The sequence below is a fragment of the Phyllobates terribilis genome, unplaced genomic scaffold, assembly GCF_046119375.1.
Source record: "Phyllobates terribilis strain yellow unplaced genomic scaffold, ASM4611937v1 Scaffold_5__5_contigs__length_657084704, whole genome shotgun sequence".
Taxonomy (NCBI): domain Eukaryota; kingdom Metazoa; phylum Chordata; class Amphibia; order Anura; family Dendrobatidae; genus Phyllobates; species Phyllobates terribilis.
In genome coordinates, this window is record NW_027362765.1 from 242,612,216 (window position 1) to 242,631,887 (window position 19,672).

General features: G+C 43.8%; 1 long non-coding RNA gene across 1 annotated transcript; it reads right to left on the reverse strand.

Moving 5' to 3' along the window:
* Positions 1-208: 208 nt before the first annotated feature.
* LOC141271089 (uncharacterized) lies at positions 209-18,435 on the reverse strand. Its single transcript, XR_012321823.1, has 3 exons — positions 18,384-18,435; positions 1,413-1,455; positions 209-488 (listed from the first exon to the last, which is right to left on the reverse strand). It is a non-coding gene; the product is annotated as an uncharacterized lncRNA (long non-coding RNA).
* Positions 18,436-19,672: the final 1,237 nt, after the last annotated feature.

The following is a 19,672-nucleotide window of genomic DNA, read 5'->3' on the forward strand; positions in this document are numbered from 1 at the left end:
TCGTCTTTATTATCGGATTTTTGATAGGATGAGGCCTCTGTTGGAGTAGAATATAACTGATCCTTTTTATTAATAGCCAAATGGATAGGATGAGGCCTCTATTGGAGTAGAACCCTTTTTATTATTATTAGCTCTGTAGATATAGGATTATGTTGTTTACATTCGTTTGAGATGTTGTGCACATGTATATCTCCCCTTCTGTCACTAATGAAGAAATCCGCACAAGTAACTTGAGCACAGGAAAAGCCTTTAATCTCTCTGTACAAAGCCATCTGCTGCTGTCACCTGGATGAGGAAGCTATGTCCTTGTTGTTTCTCAGGTGCCTGGAAGCCAGAAGGGTTGGGCAGGTGTTGGAGAATCCCTGACCAATGATCCCTTTAATATGGCGATTTCCGCATTCTTCTTTCTGTTTTTGGGTTAGAGGTGATTCAAGGCTGTCAGAAAAGGCATCTAAGAGAGTGTGAAGGTGACAGTCCAGGTATTCACACTACAAAAAAGAAAAGTTCATCATCATCACAAGAATTTAATATGGACCATAATTTATAGGGCAATAAAAGCGTCCGTCTTGTGGTGTGGATATTACATACCAGTAGTTAGCCAACCAAATAATGATAATGATTATTTATTAAATAATAAATAATAATTTAATTAAATAATAATCAGGAACTAAGGTAACCCGATTAAATCTTGTAGACTGTGAGTCCTCGCAGACAGGGACCTCTCTCCTTCTGTACCAGTCGGTCACTTGTATTGTTTCATGATTATTGTACTTGTTTTTTGTTATGTATACCCCTTTTCACATGTAAAGCGCCATGGAATAAATGGCGCTATAAAAATAAATAATAATAATAATATTAAAATTAATCTAATTAATTTATTGTATTTTTTAAATTATCTGATATAGACAAAATGGCCTCACAACACTTAATTTTTATCTTTCTTGAATGTAAAGAATATACAATAAGTGCTGCAAATTCTGAACATGTTAAAAAAATTTAACCTTCACACATGACCTGATGAAAAGATGAGTTCTATGCCAATACAAATAATGTCTCTCCCCACTTAGGTACCATTTCCTTAGAAAATTAAATTATGCTTCTGTTCTTCTGGAAAACCACAATATTTGGAATTTAGAGACATTGCCTCTGTACAATGTAGTCATTTTCAGTTTTTTGTATCTATAAGTGCAGGGCCAAACAGTTAATTTTCAAAGTTAATACGCCAGTCTCATAAGGACAAAGAGATCCTTTTAATAGTCTATTGTAAAATCTGGTCCGCTTTATGTTTCCTCAGGTTAGATTTTCAGCTGCATTAATCCTCATTAAATACATTACAAAAAGAGCATTCTGAGAAAGTATGACCTTCAAATAACCATTAGGCGTGAGATCTTATGGAGGACAATTCCACTTACCAGTTCATTATTGATACTGAACATGGTTTCCTAAGGACCAGACCTGTAGATAGGAACCAGAATGATGATTAGTCTAGTGGATCTATCTATCTATCTATCCTATCACATTATCTACCTCTCACATTATTATATATCCTATCACATTATCTATCGATCTATTTATCTATCTATCTATCTATCTATCTATCTATCTATCTATCTATCTATCTATCTGTCTATCTATCAATCAAACACATACTTATCTATCCTATCACATTATCTATCTAATAACATTATCTATATATCTATCACATATTTATCTGTCCTATCACATATCTATCTATCTATCTATCTACCTACCTATCTATCTATCTATCTATCTATCTATCTATCTATCTATCTATCTATCTATCTAACTATCTATCCTATCACATATCTATCTATCTATCACATATCTATCTAATCACATTATCTATCTAGCTATATATAGTATCTATCTATTTATCTATCACATACTTATCTATCCAATCACATTATCTATCTATCACATATTTATCTATCCTATCACATATCTATCTATCTATCTATCTATCTATCTATCATATATTTATCTATCCTATCACATATCTATCTATCTATCTATCTATTAGTGTTGAGCGAGCATGCTCGACATTGCTCATTACTCGCCCGAGCATCTCACTACTCGGGATGTTCGGTGAGCACCGAGCATTTCCGGGTTACTCGGGCGGGAGCTCGGGTCTCCGCCCTGCATGCTTGGCGCTCTTTACAGAGCCAATGAACATGCAGGGATTGCCAGCCAGTCACTGTAATGCTGCAGCCATGTTGGTTGAGGGCATTACAGTGATTGGCTGGCCGCACAGCGTCACCTCGAGTATTTAAAACCGGGCGCCGCCATCTTGGACACAGTTGCTCCGGATCAGACAGTGTAGGGAGAGTGCTGCTGAGTTAGGGAGAGATTTATACTGCGAAATAGATAGTGTAGGGTCTCTAAAGCCTGCAAAATCAAACAAACAGTCCTTCTCAGGACTAATATCCATCCCAGGTATATCAGGCAGGCAGGCAGGCTGTATAGGAGATGCAGTGGTTATACCAACAAACACTGCATTACAGTCCTGTGTGCTGCTTTTCAAATTGCTAGACTTAGCCTCAGGTCTCAGGGGCCAGATTTTTTCATCTACATCTTCTTTTTTTTCCTCAGTCAGACGGTACAAATACCCGTCTTATTAACCTTTTGGTATTCCCCACCCCAAAAAAAAAATTGAGTGTGTCTGTGAGTGTTCAGACACAAATATATCTGTGGTTTTCCTCTTCCACGGGTCAAATCAGGGTGTAATCTACCTTTTTGTATTAAAAAAAAAACATTTTGAGTGTCTCGCTGACTGTTCAGACACAAATATATCTGTTTAAAAGAGTCTGGTGTAGGCCAGATAACTAGAACTGTGGTTTTCCTCTTCCACGGTTCAAATCTCCTTTTTATTACCCTTTTGCCATTGATAGTGCGAGTGTAAGCTATTTTACTTCATTTACAATGGGCAAGGCGTGTGGCAAGGGACGTGGAACTGGACGTTCTGGTGATGGTGTGTGCAGAGGACGGGGCCGTGGCCAAGGTGAAAATGTGCCACAACCAACAGCCACATCTCCTCGCTCCCAGTTCTTGACCGAATTACTAGGGAAGCACACAACAGCACCACTATTGCGAACTGATCAGTGTGAACAGGTTATTAATTGGATAGCAGATAATAATTCCAGTCACCTGGACACCACCACCTCCGGTCTGTCTTCCACACGGTCAAGTGTTAGTAGCCGTGAGTCTCGACTGCATACTCCTCCTCATCCTGATGCTCCTTCCTCCCACCATGCCGAGTGTCGTCAGACAGCAACTGATCCCACAGTTGGACACTCTGAAGAGCTGTTCACTGGTCCATTTCCATATTTGGGCCCCTCGCCTGCTCCGCTTGAAGTGGTGGAAGAGGAGATCCCATATAGCGATGGCCAAATATTTGAACAGCCACGGCCACAGGAAGGCGACGCTGACAATTTGTCACAAGAGGTGGACGATGATGAAACACAATTGACACGAAGTGAGGAGGAGGACCGTGGTGCGGAAGTGGAAGAGGAGGAGGTGGTGGATGATCTAGTAACTGACCCAACGTGGCAGGAGGACACACAGAGCGAGGCCAGCAGCACACAGGGGGAGGGAGGCAGAGTACCCCAACAGGCAGGAAGAAGCAGTGTGGTGGCCGCAGACAGAAGGCGGGCAATCGTTCCCCGTAACACCAACACGAGGGACATTGCCAGTACAACCGGTAGGTCTTCTAGAGTCTGGAATTTTTTTAAAGACTCTGCTGATAACCACAAAAAGGCCATTTGTACCACCTGCCAGGCCAGCATCAGCAGGGGAGACAAAACTACCAGCCTGACCACCACCAGCATAATCAGGCACATGTCAGCAAAGCACCCAACTTTGTGGGGCGAACCCCAGGGTCCACGACCAGTGTCAGCGGGTGTCACCACTGCTTCTTCCACTGTTGTGCTTTTAAGAGAACCCCCTGTTGTGCGTGCAAGGCAATCCCCTGTGCATGCAAAGATGCCCCCTCCTCTCAGTCTTCACTTGTTATGGCAGTTTCTCAAGAAACAGCATCAACGTCCACGTCCACGTCCCACCGCGGCGTTCAATTGTCCATATCCCAGACCTTTGAACGAAAGCGCAAATTCGCAGCCAACGCCCCACAGGCCACAGTCCTAAATTCGCACATTTCAAGACTCCTTGCGTTGGAAATGCTGCCTTTTAGGCTGGTGGAGATGGAATCCTTCCGCAACCTTATGGCGGTGGCCGTCACTGGGTACTCGGTCCCCAGCCGACACTATTTTGCCCAGTGTGCCATCCCCGCACTACACAAACACGTGTCCCAAAACATCTGCCGTGCCCTCAACAACGCAGTTACTGGGAGAGTCCACCTGACAACGGACACGTGGACAAGTGCTTGAGGCCAGGGATGGTACATCTCCCTGACGGCACACTGGGTAAACATAGTGGAAGCCAGGACCCAGTCGGACCTTGGGACGGAACACATCCTCCCCACACCTAGGATTGCAGGCCCTATGTCAGTCAGAGTTGCCCCCACAGTGTACAGCTCCTGCGCATCATCCTCCTCCTCCTCCTCATGTTCAGCCTCCATCTCAGATATCACGTCATCTGTTACAAGCTGGAAGCACTGCAGTACTGCCTCAGCCAAGCAGCAACAGGCTGTGCTGAAACTCATAAGCTTAGGTGATAAACCTCACACTGCTTTTGAGTTGTGGACAGCTGGGAAAGAGCAGGCAGGTCTGTTGCTGAGACCGCTGAACCTACATCCAGGCATGGTTGTGAGTGACAATGGCCGTAACCTGGTGGCGGCTCTGAGGCGATCCGAGATCACACACGTACCATGTGCTTAACCTCGTGGTTCAGCGGTTTCTTAAATCGTACCCCGAGTTGCCAGATCTGCTCGTCAAAGTACGCCGCCTGTCAGCTCATTTTCGGAAGTCGGCTACAGCTTTCGCCGCCCTTGCTGTGTTGCAGCAGCTTTTGCAGCTTCCGGCACACCGACTGGTGTGTGATGTCCCCATACATTGGAACTCTACCCTCCACATGTTGCAAAGAATTTGTGAGCAGAAGAGAGCAGTTGTGGAGTACCAGCTGCAACAAGGCTGTCGATATTCAGGTCAGACTCCACACATAAGACGTCAGGAGTTGACCTGGATGTCTGACATATGTACCATCCTGACAAACTTTGAGGAGTCCACCAAGATGGTGAGTGGCGATGACGCCATCATTAGCATCAGCATCCCACTTGTCTGTCTTTTGCAACGCTCTCTGCAGAGAATTAAAGAGGAGGCATTGCAGCCAGAGTATGATGAGATGGATCAAGTAGCCTTAGCGGTCGATTACACACAGCCCAGCCTCATCTCATCCCAACGTGCATTGGGGGACAATGAGGGAGAGGAGGAGGAAGAACAGGAGCTGGTATCATGCGCTGTAGACGGTAGTACCTGTACAACTGTCATACCGTCGGTTCAGCGTGGATGGCCTGAGGACAGGGGGGAGGAGGAGGAGGAAGAGGAGGAGAGCATGGTCAGTCGTCATCTTGGTGAGGACACGGAAGTCTTGCCCGTTGCCAGTCTGGCACGCATGGCTGACTTTATGTTATGCTGCCTTAGCCGTGACCCTCGCGTTGTCAAAATGTTGGGTGACAGTCTTTACTGGTTGGTGACACTTTTAGACCCCCACTACAAGGAGAACTTTCACTCTCTTATTGCTGAGGTGGAGAGGTCTACAAAAATGGGGCAGTACCAGCAGGCCCTTGTTGCAGAACTGTTAAAAAAATTCCCATCTGAACACGCTAGCGGCAGAGGTCACAGTTCGTTGCCCAACCAAGGCGTACAGACGAGAGAGACGCAACTCCAATCCAGCAGAGGCAGGGGAACACTGTCAACGTTCTGGGACAGTTTTCTGAGACCCGCCCAGCTTACAGGCCCTGAGGCGCGGGGTACTCTCACAAGGAGTGGAAAGTTTCAGAAGATGGTGAGGGAGTACCTTGCCGACCGTACCAGCGTCCTCCGTTATTCCTCTGTGCCTTTTAATTATTGGGTATCCAAGCTGGACACTTGGAATGAACTCGCTCTGTACGCCTTGGAGGTCCTGGCCTGCCCTGCCGTTAGCGTGTTATCGGAGCGTGTTTTTAGTGCCGCTGGGGGAATTATAACTGATAAGCGCACTCGCCTGTCAACTGACAATGCTGACAAGCTGACCCTTATCAAAATGAACAAGGGCTGGATTGGGCCAGACTTCTCATCACCACCAAATGACAGCAGAGTAACATAAAGTCAAATCCACTGTGTTATTTTTGGAGGTGTATTCCCATGCACCGCTTTACACCCACACATGGGTATACGCTTCCTCATTTCGGCTGTTTTTTCTCTTCTCCTTATCCTAAGCCTCCACCACCACCGTGGTCCAGCATTGCAAGTTCCTCCGTCCTAATTTTTGGCAGCTTTTGCTTGGAAGACATAGGCAAAGACTATGGGAGACCCACTCCCCAATAATGGGAATAATGTTTTTAATATGCTGTACTGCATGGCTCTCGTAAGGGGCATTAAAACCGTCTTGTTAAGCTACTCTGTGACCTCCACGTCTCTTCCAAGGGGCATTACAACCGTCTTGTTAAGCTACTGTGACCTCCACGTCTCTTTCAAGGGGCATTAAAACCGTCTTGTTAAACCACTCTGAACTCCACGTCTCTTTCAAGGGGCATTAAAACAGTCTTCTTAAGCTACTGTGACCTCCATGTCTCTTCCAAGGGGCATTAAAACGTCTTGTTAAGCTACTGTGACCTCCACGTCTCTTCCAAGGGGCATTAAAACCATCTTGTTAAACCACTCTGACCTCCACGTCTCTTCCAAGGGGCATTAAAACCGTCTTGTTAAACCACTCTGAACTCCACGTCTTTTCCAAGGGGCATTAAAACCGTCTTGTTAAACCACTCTGACCTCCACGTCTCTTCCAAGGGGCATTAAAACCGTCTTGTTAAGCTACTGTGACCTCCACGTCTCTTCCAAGGGGCATTAAAACCGTCTTTTTAAACCACTCTAACCTCCACGTCTCTTCCAAGGGGCATTAAAGCCGTCTTGTTAAGCTACTGTGACCTCCACGTCTCTTCCAAGGGGCATTAAAACCGTCTTGTTAAACCACTCTGAACTCCACGTCTTTTCCAAGGGGCATTAAAACCGTCTTGTTAAACCACTCTGACCTCCACGTCTCTTCCAAGGGGCTTTAAAACCGTCTAGTTAAGCTACTGTGACCTCCACGTCTCTTCCAAGGGGCATTAAAACCGCCTTGTTAAGCTACTGTGACCTCCACGTCTCTTCCAAGGGGTATTAAAACCGTCTTGTTAAACCACTCTGACCTCCACGTCTCTTCCAAGGGGCATTAAAACCGCCTTGTTAAGCTACTGTGACCTCCACGTCTCTTCCAAGGGGCATTAAAACCATCTTGTTAAGCTACTGTGACCTTCACGTCTCTTCCAAGGGGCATTAAAACCGTCTTGTTAAACCACTGTGACCTCCACATCTCTTCCAAGGGACATTAAAACCGTCTTGTTAAGCTACTGTGACCTCCACGTCTCTTCCAAGGGGCATTAAAACCGTCTTGTTAAACCACTCTGACCTCCTCGTCTCTTCCAAGGGGCATTAAAATCGTCTTGTTAAGCTACTGTGACCTCCACGTCTCTTCCAAGGGGCATTAAAATGGTCTTGTTAAACCACTCTGAACTCCACATCTTTTCCAAGGGGCATTAAAATAGTCTTGTTAAACCACTCTGACCTCCACGTCTCTTCCAAGGGGCATTAAAACCGTCTTGTTAAACCACTCTGACCTCCACGTCTCTTCCAAGGGACATTAAAACCATCTTGTTAAGCTCCTGTGACCTCCACGTCTCTTCCAAAGGGCATTAAATCCGTCTTGTTAAACCACTCTGAACTCCACAGCTCTTCCAAGGGGCATTGAAATGTTGTTTTTAATTACCTCTAACCTCCACGACTCTTCCAATGGGCATTGCATTTCCTCCTAATTTTAGTCAGCTTTTGCTTTTCAATGCATAGGCGAACACTAAGGGAGACCCACTCCCCAATAATGGGTAGAAGGTTTTTAGTATGCTGTAATCCACGTCTGTTTCAAGGGGCATTGCAGTTCCTCATAACTTTTGGAAAGCCTTCCATTCACTGCTTAGGCCCACAGTGTACAGGAGACCCAGTTGCTATAAATGGAAAAAACGGTTTAGTTAAGGCCCTCTGACCTCCATGTCACTTCCAAGGGGCATTGGAGTGCCTCGAAATTTTTGGTAGGCATTGCATTCACTATATGCCCTATAACTGTGTAGCCGAACCGCTCCTTTTGGTACAGAAACATATCCTACAAGACATGTGTGGTTGACTAGCCAGATATTGATGTGAATGGTCCCTGTTCCTCCTGCTCTTTCTCCTTTGTCACCACCTCATCCATCATTCATCACCTGAAGCTTTGTTTTAACGGGAGTCATAGAACTGGGATAGTAGCAGGAAAACATCCAGCAATCCTCGGAGGAGGTAGGATATGCGCCAAAACGCTGACCACCTCAGGCCTAGCTGCTACTACATACATGCGCTTGCATTCCAAGGAACAGAAAGCTAAGGAGATGGATGGCCTCATGATCATGAATAATTTACTCGTCATGTAGGAGGCCGACCACTGCTGCTGTCTACCTTCTGAACTTTGTGTTGAAGCCTGATTGACCCAGGACCCGCAATCCTCTATGTCTGGAGGATGTGTTGCATCCCAGTGTCCAACTGTGTCCCACCTTCCACAATATTAACCCAGTGTGAAGGCGTCAGTGAGATGGACCATCCCTGGCCACATTCACTTGTCCACGTGTTTGTGGTTAGGCTGTCCTTCCCACTAAATGCACTGGGGAGGGCACAGGTAATGTTTTGGTATGCACGCTTGTGTATAAGGCGCACCGGAACAAATAGGGGCGGCTGGGGACCGTTTATGGACACCCGGCCGCCCCCAGGCGGCTGGGGACCGTGTGTGGGCACCCGGCCGCGGGGCGGCTCGGGACCGAGTATGGATACCAGGCCGCCTACGCAGCCATGACGTGGTGACCAGATTCCGTCTCCTCATGCCTAAAAGGCCCAATTTCAAGTTCAAGCAAGCAAGCAGTATGGTATTGCAGCCTGGGGGTGGGTGTCAGGCTGCAAACTTGCGCTTGCATTGCAAGGAATGGGGGAGGTACAATTAAACACTGCCCTGGGACAAGGACTTGCACGGGGATAGTTGCAAGTCTGCATCTTCTGATGCGGCAAGGATCACTTCTGATGGGCACACTTTTAGGCAGTGACCTGGGTCTCAGAGATGCTTCCAGGGGTCTTCCCCATGCTGTTCCCATGTCTTTTCAGCACTGTATGCATGTGTCACACAGCACATGGCCAGATAAGGTTGTAAAATGTTAAAATGACATTTCCCGGTTAATGCATTTGTCATGGTTGAAAGCAATACAAAAGTGCAAAAACGCATAAAAAATGCTACTTGTGAACATAGCCCAAGGTGTGGAAGAGTATTTGTGGTTTTGGTTATTTATTTTACCTTATACACAAGATTTTACCCTGGAAAGGATGTTCCTTAACATATTTCACAGGAAAGCAGTTTCAGTTTCGTTTTTGAACGTTTTAATGTGAGCCCGTAAAAGTGGCTTAATATCTCTGACCACGTTCTTGACAGCAGTGACCTGGGGGTCAAAAATGATTCCTGAGGCGATCCCCATGCTGTCCCCATGTCATTTGAGCACTGTCACTACCGTTTTGGGCACTTTTTAGGCTTTCTACAGACTGCCGGGGGTGCCGCCGCAAACATGCTCAGGTCTCCCATAGACTAACATTGGGCTCATTGCTCGGGTCGAGCACTCGAGTATCACGGTGAGCTCGTCCCGAGGTTCGAGAACCCGAGCATTTTAGAGCTCGCTCAACACTACTATCTATCTATCTAATCACATTATCCATCTATCTATCTATCTATCTATCTATCTATCTATCTATCTATCTAATCACATTATCTGTCTATCACATATTTATCTATTCTATCACATATCTATCTATCTATCTATCTATCTATCTATCTATCTATATTATCTATCTGTCTATCTATCTACTCCATATCTATCTACCCCATATCTATTATCTATCTATCTATCTATCTATCTATCACATATCTATCTAATCACATTATATATCTAGCTATCGATCTATAGTATCTATCTATTTATCTATCACATACTTATCTATCCTATCACATATCTTTCTATACCATCACATTGTCTATCTATCTAATCACATTATCTATCTATCTATCTATCTATCTATCTATCTATCTATCTATCTATCACATATTTATCTATCCAATCACATTATCTATCTATCTATCTACACAGATAAAACAGATAGCAACACAAACTTTTTGGGTGCAATACTTCCTGAGTAATGCCGTTGTCCAATGCAAAATACATAAATGGAAAAAATCAGGCAGCACTCCAGTTCAAGGAAAAATTGTGGACTTTAATCCAGCACCAAGTGGTGCAACGTTTCGACCTCACAACACGGTCTTTGTCTATCTATCTATCTATCAAATATCTATCAATCTATCTAATCACATCTCTCTATCACATACTTATCTATGCTATCACATATCTATCTATTTATCTATCTATATATCCTATCACAGTATCTATCTATCACATATCTATCTGTCCACATATCTGCAGTATCTATCTATCTATCCTATCACATATCTATCTATCTATCTATCTATCTATCTATCTATCTATCTATATCACATTATCTATCTATCAATCTATCTCTACCTGTCCGTCTATCAATCTCATACAATAATAAACATATACAACGAAGAATATTTACATTCACTTTTAATAAATCTTATTTTGATACAGACAATATTATATAGTAAGCAAATGATGTCTTACATTATTCTAGAAATATCGATAGCACTATTTATACGATTTAACAGTGATGGCTTTATGTATTGCTGGAGAACCAATTAACTAGTAAAGATGATTTCAGTACAGATGTTTGCGGTAACCACACAAGGATATATATATTGCCCATAAAGCAGCTTGCTTCATACACCGCAGTGGGGAAAAGCATTTCTGTGATAATGACCGCCATCCACCGTGGGGGGTTGTAATGCTTTCCATGTGTATACTTTTTATGTTTTGCAGTAGATGAACACCATTGCACGCGCTGAGGCCATAGCTGCCTTTGGAAAGTTTATTTATTAGTAGTATATACCAGCATGGCTCTGCTTGTATATGTACATGCTATACATAGTCTTGAGGCTATAAACATGTGGCTATCTGCAGCAGCTGTGTGAGAGCCGGGGTCTGACGTGTCTGGTCATCCAGCCCCCTCCTCTCTGCACAGAAGATTGATGCTGTGTATTTGTAATCTGCTGTAGCACACAGCTCCCCGCTGCTCCCCATCTCCCAGCATGCTCTGCCTCCACAGGCAATGCGCTCTGGAGCTCAGCCTCAGCGTGACTGGACTGCAGAGTCGTCTTCCCCGACCCCACACCTCCCCCCTACATGTCTCTTTTATCACAAGGTGGGGGGTAAGGAGGGGGCCCTGGTTCCCTCTCTAATATACCTAACATTGGCTCTAGAACAGAACATCTTCAAATCTGTTTTCAGCAACACAACAGATTTAGGATGTGGTAAAATGAAATATTATCAGCAATCCAGAATCCAGGGCAGATGATATAATCTCTGTAATCCCCAATCAGCCCCTGTGTATTTCCTGTGACACATGCCGCCTTCACTGATCTAAGCTGCGCCTTCTCCCTGAGTGATGCTCGCCGGTCTCATTGAACTTTACAAATAGGCCTTTTCTGTGAATTCCCATGAGCCGCATTGATTATCTCTGTGAATGAATATTAAGCTTTGCCGAATGTTTGTACACAATATTAGAAAAATGAGTAAATGGTGAGGGGCTAATATATAGTTACCAGAATTTCTCATAGTTTGGAAACAGATCTAAGAGAAATCCAAAAAAGCAGCCCATACAGTTACCAGGAAAGCTGCTTACATGTCCATCACTAGTGAGAACAGCTGTGGCCCCTTTAGTCCCTGTTGGCTATTTATCAGGGGCATACTTAGAAATCATGGGGCCCAATAGCAGAAGTTCTAATTGACCCCCCCCAAAAAATATATATATATATATATTTGTCTGGTCACAGAAGAACATATCTCACAACTTTCCAGCCTTTACATGGTAATTTGCCTCTTGCTGAAGTCCGGAAGTGCCCCCCGAACACAGTATAATATCCCCATGGTGAATTCCTCCACATTAGCCTTCACATGCACAGTATCATGACCCTACAGTACCCCCCAGCAAATTATGGTGACCCATCACAGTGTGATCCCCCACCTGTGACCCCCACACAGACCTCAATGCAGTATAATGGGCCTATATACAGTATACTGGCCCCACACCTCACCACACTGCATAATGGCCCCCACTAGCCCTCCATACAGTATGATGGACCCCACACAAACCTTCACACTGTACAATTGCTTGCATACGGTATAATGGCCCCACACCTCACCACACTGCATAATGGCCCCCACTAGCCCTCCATAAATTATGATGGACTCCACACAAACCTTCACACTGTACAATTGCTTGCATACAGTATAATGGCCCCACATAGCTTTCCATATAGTATAATGCACTCCCCATGGTCCTCCACAGAGTGTAATGTACTCCCCATGGTTCTCCACAGAGTAAAATGCACTCCCCATGGTATTCTACAGAGAATAATGCACTCCCCATGGTCCTCCACAGAGTATAATGCACTCCTCATGATCCTCCATAGCATATAATGCACTCCCCATGGTCCTCCATAGAGTATAATGCACTCCCCATGATCCTCCACAGAGTATAATGCACTCCCCATGGTCTTCCACAGAATATAATGAACTCCCCATGGTCCTCCACAGGGTATAATGCACTCTCCATGGTCCTCCACACAGTATAACATAGCCTCCATAGAGTAAAATGCAGCCCCCATTGGATAAAATGCAACCCCCCAAGGTAAAATGCACCCCCATAGGGTAAAATGCACCCCCAGTCCTCCTGTATTATGGGCACCACATACTTACTGATTTAAAAAAATAAATACAATACTCACCACTCCTCGTTCCCCCACTGCTTCTGTCTCTGCAGTGCACCTCCTCACCTCAGCAGCCCCTCTGTCTGACACAGCGTGGAGGGCGATGAAGTGATGTCATCGTGCCCGCTGTGTCAGAAGCAGAGATGGGAGAGGGAGTGTTACATGAAGCGGAAGGGGTGGAGCGGTGCTGGCTGGCCGGAGGGGGGACCCGGTGTGTGGGGGGGGCCCTGGTGTAGGCACTGACACCAGGTTCCCCCAGCTCGCAGGCCGCATTGCAGTCACATTGCCTGCCGCCAATGGCAGTATGCCACTGCTATTTATTAACCTGCAGCAGCTACCACAAGATTAAATAAATGGCTGATGCATGAATCTATGATCCACCAAAGCGAGAGTTGCTATTTGTCAGTGGCCCTTCCCTCTAGGAGCGTAGACGCCCCTCTACAATTTCTGTATCCTTTAATACTATATGATTATTGATCATCCCCTGATTAATCACTGGGGATTACATAGAAAAATAGAGACAAAGTATATCACACAGACAGATGAACACAGACACCTGTGCAAATATAAAAGCGTAGATGGTTAACAACCCAAAAAGTCTAGAGGAGTGAAGGGGTTAATGGTAACATGCCTTGTAATTTAGGGCAGTGAAGGGCATATGATTACATCTCTTAAGACCCACATGAGATGAAATAAACCGAACTCGCTGATCTCAGAGGGAATGGCCAACTATCTGATGTGTATGGGGGCGTCTTAACTCTCCGTCAACAGATGATGTCAGCGTAAAGAAGGATTGTGCCATTGAAATTTAAGCACATGATCAATTTTTTTCAGGGGGGATAGGAGGCTTTCTTTTCGCTCCCTGATTGAAACACCTTAATGTTTGGCAAATCTGAGTGATCATGAGTATGAGCGAGTCAGAAGAGATAGCTGTCTTCCAAATGATGGTTCAGCTGACAGCTATCTCTCCCGATTCCCCCATACATAGAAACGTTTGACTCGGTAGAGCCACCATACACAGAATGTCAGCTGATCCCGTTGGTGGGTTTGGTTGACTTTAGTATAATTTATAATATGTATTATATGCACAGTGGGGAAAATAAGTATTTGATACACTGCCGATTTTGCAAGTTTTACCACCTACAAAGAATGGAGAGGTCTGTAATTTTTATCGTAGGTACACTTCAACTGTGAGAGACAGAATCTAAAAATAAAATCTGGAAAATCACATTGTATCATGTTTAAATAATTAAATTGCATTTTAGTGCATGAAATAAGTATTTAATCACCCACCAACCAGCAAGAATTCTGGCTCTCACAAACCTGTTAGTTTTTCTTTAAGAAGCCCTCCTGCTCTCCACTCATTATCTGTATTAACTGCACCTGTTTGAACTCGTTACCTATATAAATGACACCTGTCCACACACTTAATCAATCACACTCCAACCTCTCCACCATGGCCAAGACCAAAGAGCTGTCTAAGGACAACAGGGACGCAATTGCAGACCTGCACCTGGCTGGGATGGGCTACAGAACAATAGGCAAGCAGTTTGGTAAGAAGGCAATAACTGTTGGCGCAATTATTAGAAAATGGAAGAAACACAAGATGACTGTCAATCTTTCTTGGCCTGGGGCTCCATGCAATATCTCGCCTTGTGGGGTAAGGATGATTCTGAGAAAGGTCAGGAATCAGCCCAGAACTACACGGGAGGACCTGATCAATGACCTGAAGAAAGCTGGGACCACAGTCTCAAACATTACCGTTAGTAACACATTAGACTTCATGGATTAAAATCCTGCAGGGCACGCAAGGTCCCCCTGCACGCGCAAGGGAAAAGGTCATGTGGTCAGATGAGACCAAAATAGAACTTGTTGGTATCAACTCCACTCACCATGTTTGGAGGAAGAAGAAGGATGAATATAACCCCAAGAACACCGTCCCAACCATGAAGCATGGTGGGGGAAACATCATACTTTGGGGGTGCTTTTCTGCAAAGGGACAGGATGACTGCATCATATTGAAGGGAGGATGGATGGGGTGTGTATCGCGAGATTTTGGTCAACAACCTCCTTCCCTCAGTAAGAGCTTTGAAGATGGGTCATGGCTTGGTCTTCCAGCACAACAATGACCTGAAACACACAGCCAGGGCAACTAAGGAGTGGCTCAGTAAGTAGCATTTAAAGGTCCTGGAGTGGCCTAGCCAGTCTCCAGACCTAAACCCAAAAGAAAATCTTTGGAGGGAACTGAAACTGAATGTTGCCCAGCGACAGCCCTGAAACCTGAAAGATCTGGAGAAGATCTGTGTGGAGGAGTCGGCCAAAATCCCTGCTGCAGCGTGTGCAAACTTGGTCAAGAACTACAGGAAACTTCTGACCTCTGTAATTGCAAACAAAGGTTTCTGTGCCAAATATTAAGTTCTGTTTTTCTACTGTATCAAATACTTATTTCATGCAATAAAATGCAAATTAATGATGTAAAAGTCATACAATGTGATTTCTGGATTTTTTTTTAAGATTCTGTTTCTCACCTTTGAAGTGTACCTACTATAAAAATTACAGACCTCTCCATTCGTTGTAAGTGGGAAAACTTGCAAAATCGGCAGTGTATCAAATACTTATTTTCCCCACTGTCTAATATATAATTTAAGGTCTGTGACAGATAAGTGGTTAACAGTAACACCCCTGGTGAGCTAAGGAAATATGAAGATTGTAGATAACATATCTGGCAACCTGCTGGTGTGAAAGGATTTATGATAACATTACAGGTGATTTGGGCAGTAAAAAGGTTAATAATAACATCCCTGGTGGTCTAGGACAGTGAAGGAATAAATTATAAAATACATGTGAGAGAGGAGAGTGAAGCAGTAAATAACGTTTCTGATGGTCTAGGTCAGAGGGGAGTTTCAACCGTAACATCCTTTATTCCCTGGGACAGGGTTAATAATAACATACTTGCGGTTTAGGGAAATTAAGGGGTCAACTATGTATATAGAATTTGACAGTTGGTACAGAAGCTGTTATTCTATTGATACCTTGCTCTTCTATAGGGTCATATCCTGGATATTAATCGGGAACTGCTCAAGAGATTTCTTCTTACTAGAAGTAGGTGAAAGGGATGAATGAAGGTGGGTAAAGCATAAGGGCCTAGCAGGTGAATTAGCCCTCCGACCTTTCCTGCAACTCCCTTTGAAATTGCTGGCCCTCTTGTCATTCAAGTGATTGAGAGTTTCAAGTTAAGCGGCATCATTGGTACCAGTCTTCGTACACCCCTAGTGGGAGGAATGTGTGCCAGTGTGTCTCATGTATACCATACCTCTACACTGTGTTCCAAATTATTTTGCAAATAATATTTTCTCAGATTTTCCCAAATTACCTATATGAATTGCAGTCATTGTAATTTTCCAGTCAAATAACTATTAGAGTACAATTGAAAGGTTTTTGTACAAACTGCCTATGATAACAGTATATTTAAAAAAAATAAAAAACTCAAACTGCACTCAAAATGCATGTTCCAAATTATTTTGCACAGCAGAGTTTTCAACCTTTTCATTTTAATAAAGAACAAAAAAATTGTCATTTTTGAAATTATAAACATTAGCAGGTTATTACAAACTGAAATCAAACAGTTTTCAACTCAAAACTTTATTCTAGGTGATGTTACATTTGCACATAGGACCGCTTGTTCGAAAGGAGCTTCTGAACTCTCTCGTCCATTGAATTTGTCAGGTTTTGGATGGTTTCTGCTTCAATTGTTTTGCATGAGGACAGAATACCCTCCCAGAGCTGTTGCTTAGATGTGAACTGCCTCCCGCCATCATAGACACTCCTTTTGATGATGCTCCAGAGGTTCTCAATGGGGTTGAGGTCAGGGGAGCATGGGTGCCACACCATAAGTTTGTCCCCTTTTAGGCCCATAGCAGCCAGAGATGCAGATGTGTTATGTTCAGCATGAGACGGGGCATTATCATGCATGAAAATGATCTTGCTGCGGAATGCATGGTTCTTCTTCTTGAACCATGGAAGGAAGTGCTGTTTGAGAAACTCAACATACATTATGGAGTTCATCTTTACCCCTTCAGGGATCCTAAAAGGGCCGACAATCTCTCTCCCCATGATTCCAGCCCAAAACATTACTCCACCTCCTCCTTGTTAGCGCCGTAGCCGTGTTTGCATGGGGTGTCCATCAACCAGCCATCCTCCACTCCATCCATCTGGACCATCGAGATCATTTCATGCATGATAATGCCCCGTCTCATGCTGCACATAACACATCTGCATCTCTGGCTGCTATGGGCATAAAAGGGGACAAACTTATGGTGTGGCACCCATGCTCCCCTGACCTCAACCCCATTGAGAACCTCTGGAGCATCATCAAAAGGAGTGTCTATGATGGCGGGAGGCAGTTCACATCTAAGCAACAGCTCTGGGAGGGTATTCTGTCCTCATGCAAAACAATTGAAGCAGAAACCATCCAAAACCTGACAAATTCAATGGACGAGAGAGTTCAGAAGCTCCTTTCGAACAAGCGGTCCTATGTGCAAATGTAACATCACCTAGAATAAAGTTTTGAGTTGAAAACTGTTTGATTTCAGTTTGTAATAGCCTGCTAATGCTTATAATTTAAAAAATGACCATATTTTTGTTCTTTATTAAAATGAAAAGGTTGAAAACTCTGCTGTGCATAATAATTTGGAACATGCATTTTGAGTGCAGTTTGAGTTTTTTATTTTTTTAACAATATACTGTTATCATAGGCAGTTTGTACAAAAACCTTTCAATTGTACTCTAATAGTTATTTGACTGGAAAATTACAATGACTGCAATTCATATAGGTAATTTGGGAAAATCTGAGAAAATATTATTTGCATAATAATTTGGAACACAGTGTAGTATTGTAAAACTTGGTCATAGCGAAATATTACAACTTTTTGACTTGGGGAATTTTTTTGACCCCACCAACAAAGGAGCCCTGTGCTGAGCATTGTGCCACTTTTAGCTTGAAGATTCCTGACAATGTACATATGAATATACATATACTGCCCTACCATCACAAACTCCTTTAGATTGGACATAGACTTGTCTTCAATTCAACTTTTTGTAGCCCTAGACAAAAGGAACAAATATTTTGATGAACTTTTCTTACTATAAGATTGTCATTGTATTGAAGGAAACTATAAAATTAACTGGACTAATTAGCACCTGGTTGGTAGTTAACTTACCTGTCTGATGATGCTGATGCCACATGCAGCCCTCGAGCTGGGTTATCATCAGATCCTTCAGAAAGTCTGAAAGATATTGAAGAAAGCAATGAGATTCAATGAGATAAGGGGAGATAGTCTCTGCAAAGAGGTGGACAAGAAGTACTTCTGAAATAGGTGCCAATGCTAGGTGATGACTGGGTGGTTGCCTTCAGAGGTTTTAGTGTCAGATGGTAGCTAGATGACGTTAAAAGTTGGATGGCAAGCTCATTGAATACCTACGGCTGCACCTTGTTGAAGAAATGTCGTCGCAGCAGCACAGCGAGGGTGCTGATCACCATAACCGTGGTACACATTCTGCCAGGACCATCACCAGTATGGCACAGCACAAGGTAAATAGCTACTGCATAGCAGCCTGGATCTGAAGTTGCAGACACAGAATAGAAGACAATCCCAGTTGTGATATCTAAGTTTTCCTCAGCTTTGTGGTCAGGCAGAGTCTCCTGTTACTTTCTGTCCCTAACTGCCTTTGTCATGGGTTTTTAGAGAGGATTATGGATCAGTAGAGATTAGAAGACTACACCAGTTAAACTGACCTCCGAGGTGGTGTGAGCGAGGGCAGGCATTTGGTCTTTGTTATGAATCCCAGTTAATAGGCACCATATATATGAATAAGCAACATGTGACATGCTAGCCATCTAATAGTCATGTTACAACGCCTCCTAACTGAACGGATCTTGGACATTTGGTACTAATTTCCATTTAATCAATGTTACCAGTATTGAGGTATAAAAGCAGTTTAAAGGGAATCTGCCAGCAGTTTTTAGCTATCTAATCTGAGAGCAGCATAATGTAGATAAAGAGAAACTGAATCCAATGATGTATCACTTAGATTACTGGGTACAGCCATTCTGAAACAATCAGAGATTTTAGATTAAGGCTATGTGCACACGATGCAAAAATGAAGCAGAAAATTTCTGCATCATTTCTGTATCTCCTGGCAGAAAAAACGCATGCGGATTGTACATGCGTTTTTCCTGCGGAATACATGCGGATTCACATGCGTTTCCACATGCATTTCCGCATGCGGATTGACAAGCGCTTTCCAGGCGATTTTAGCATCACCTGGAAAGTGCTTGATAACTAGGTCACACTATATGAATCCATGCAAACAGCATGGATTTATATAGTGTAACCGTAAAAGAATGTTTAAAAATAAAGCTATACTTACCCTCCGATGGCCCGGGGTGTGCTGCCGCGTTCGTTCCTGGCTTGTTCCTGGCTGCCGGGATATCGCGAGACACTGCGCT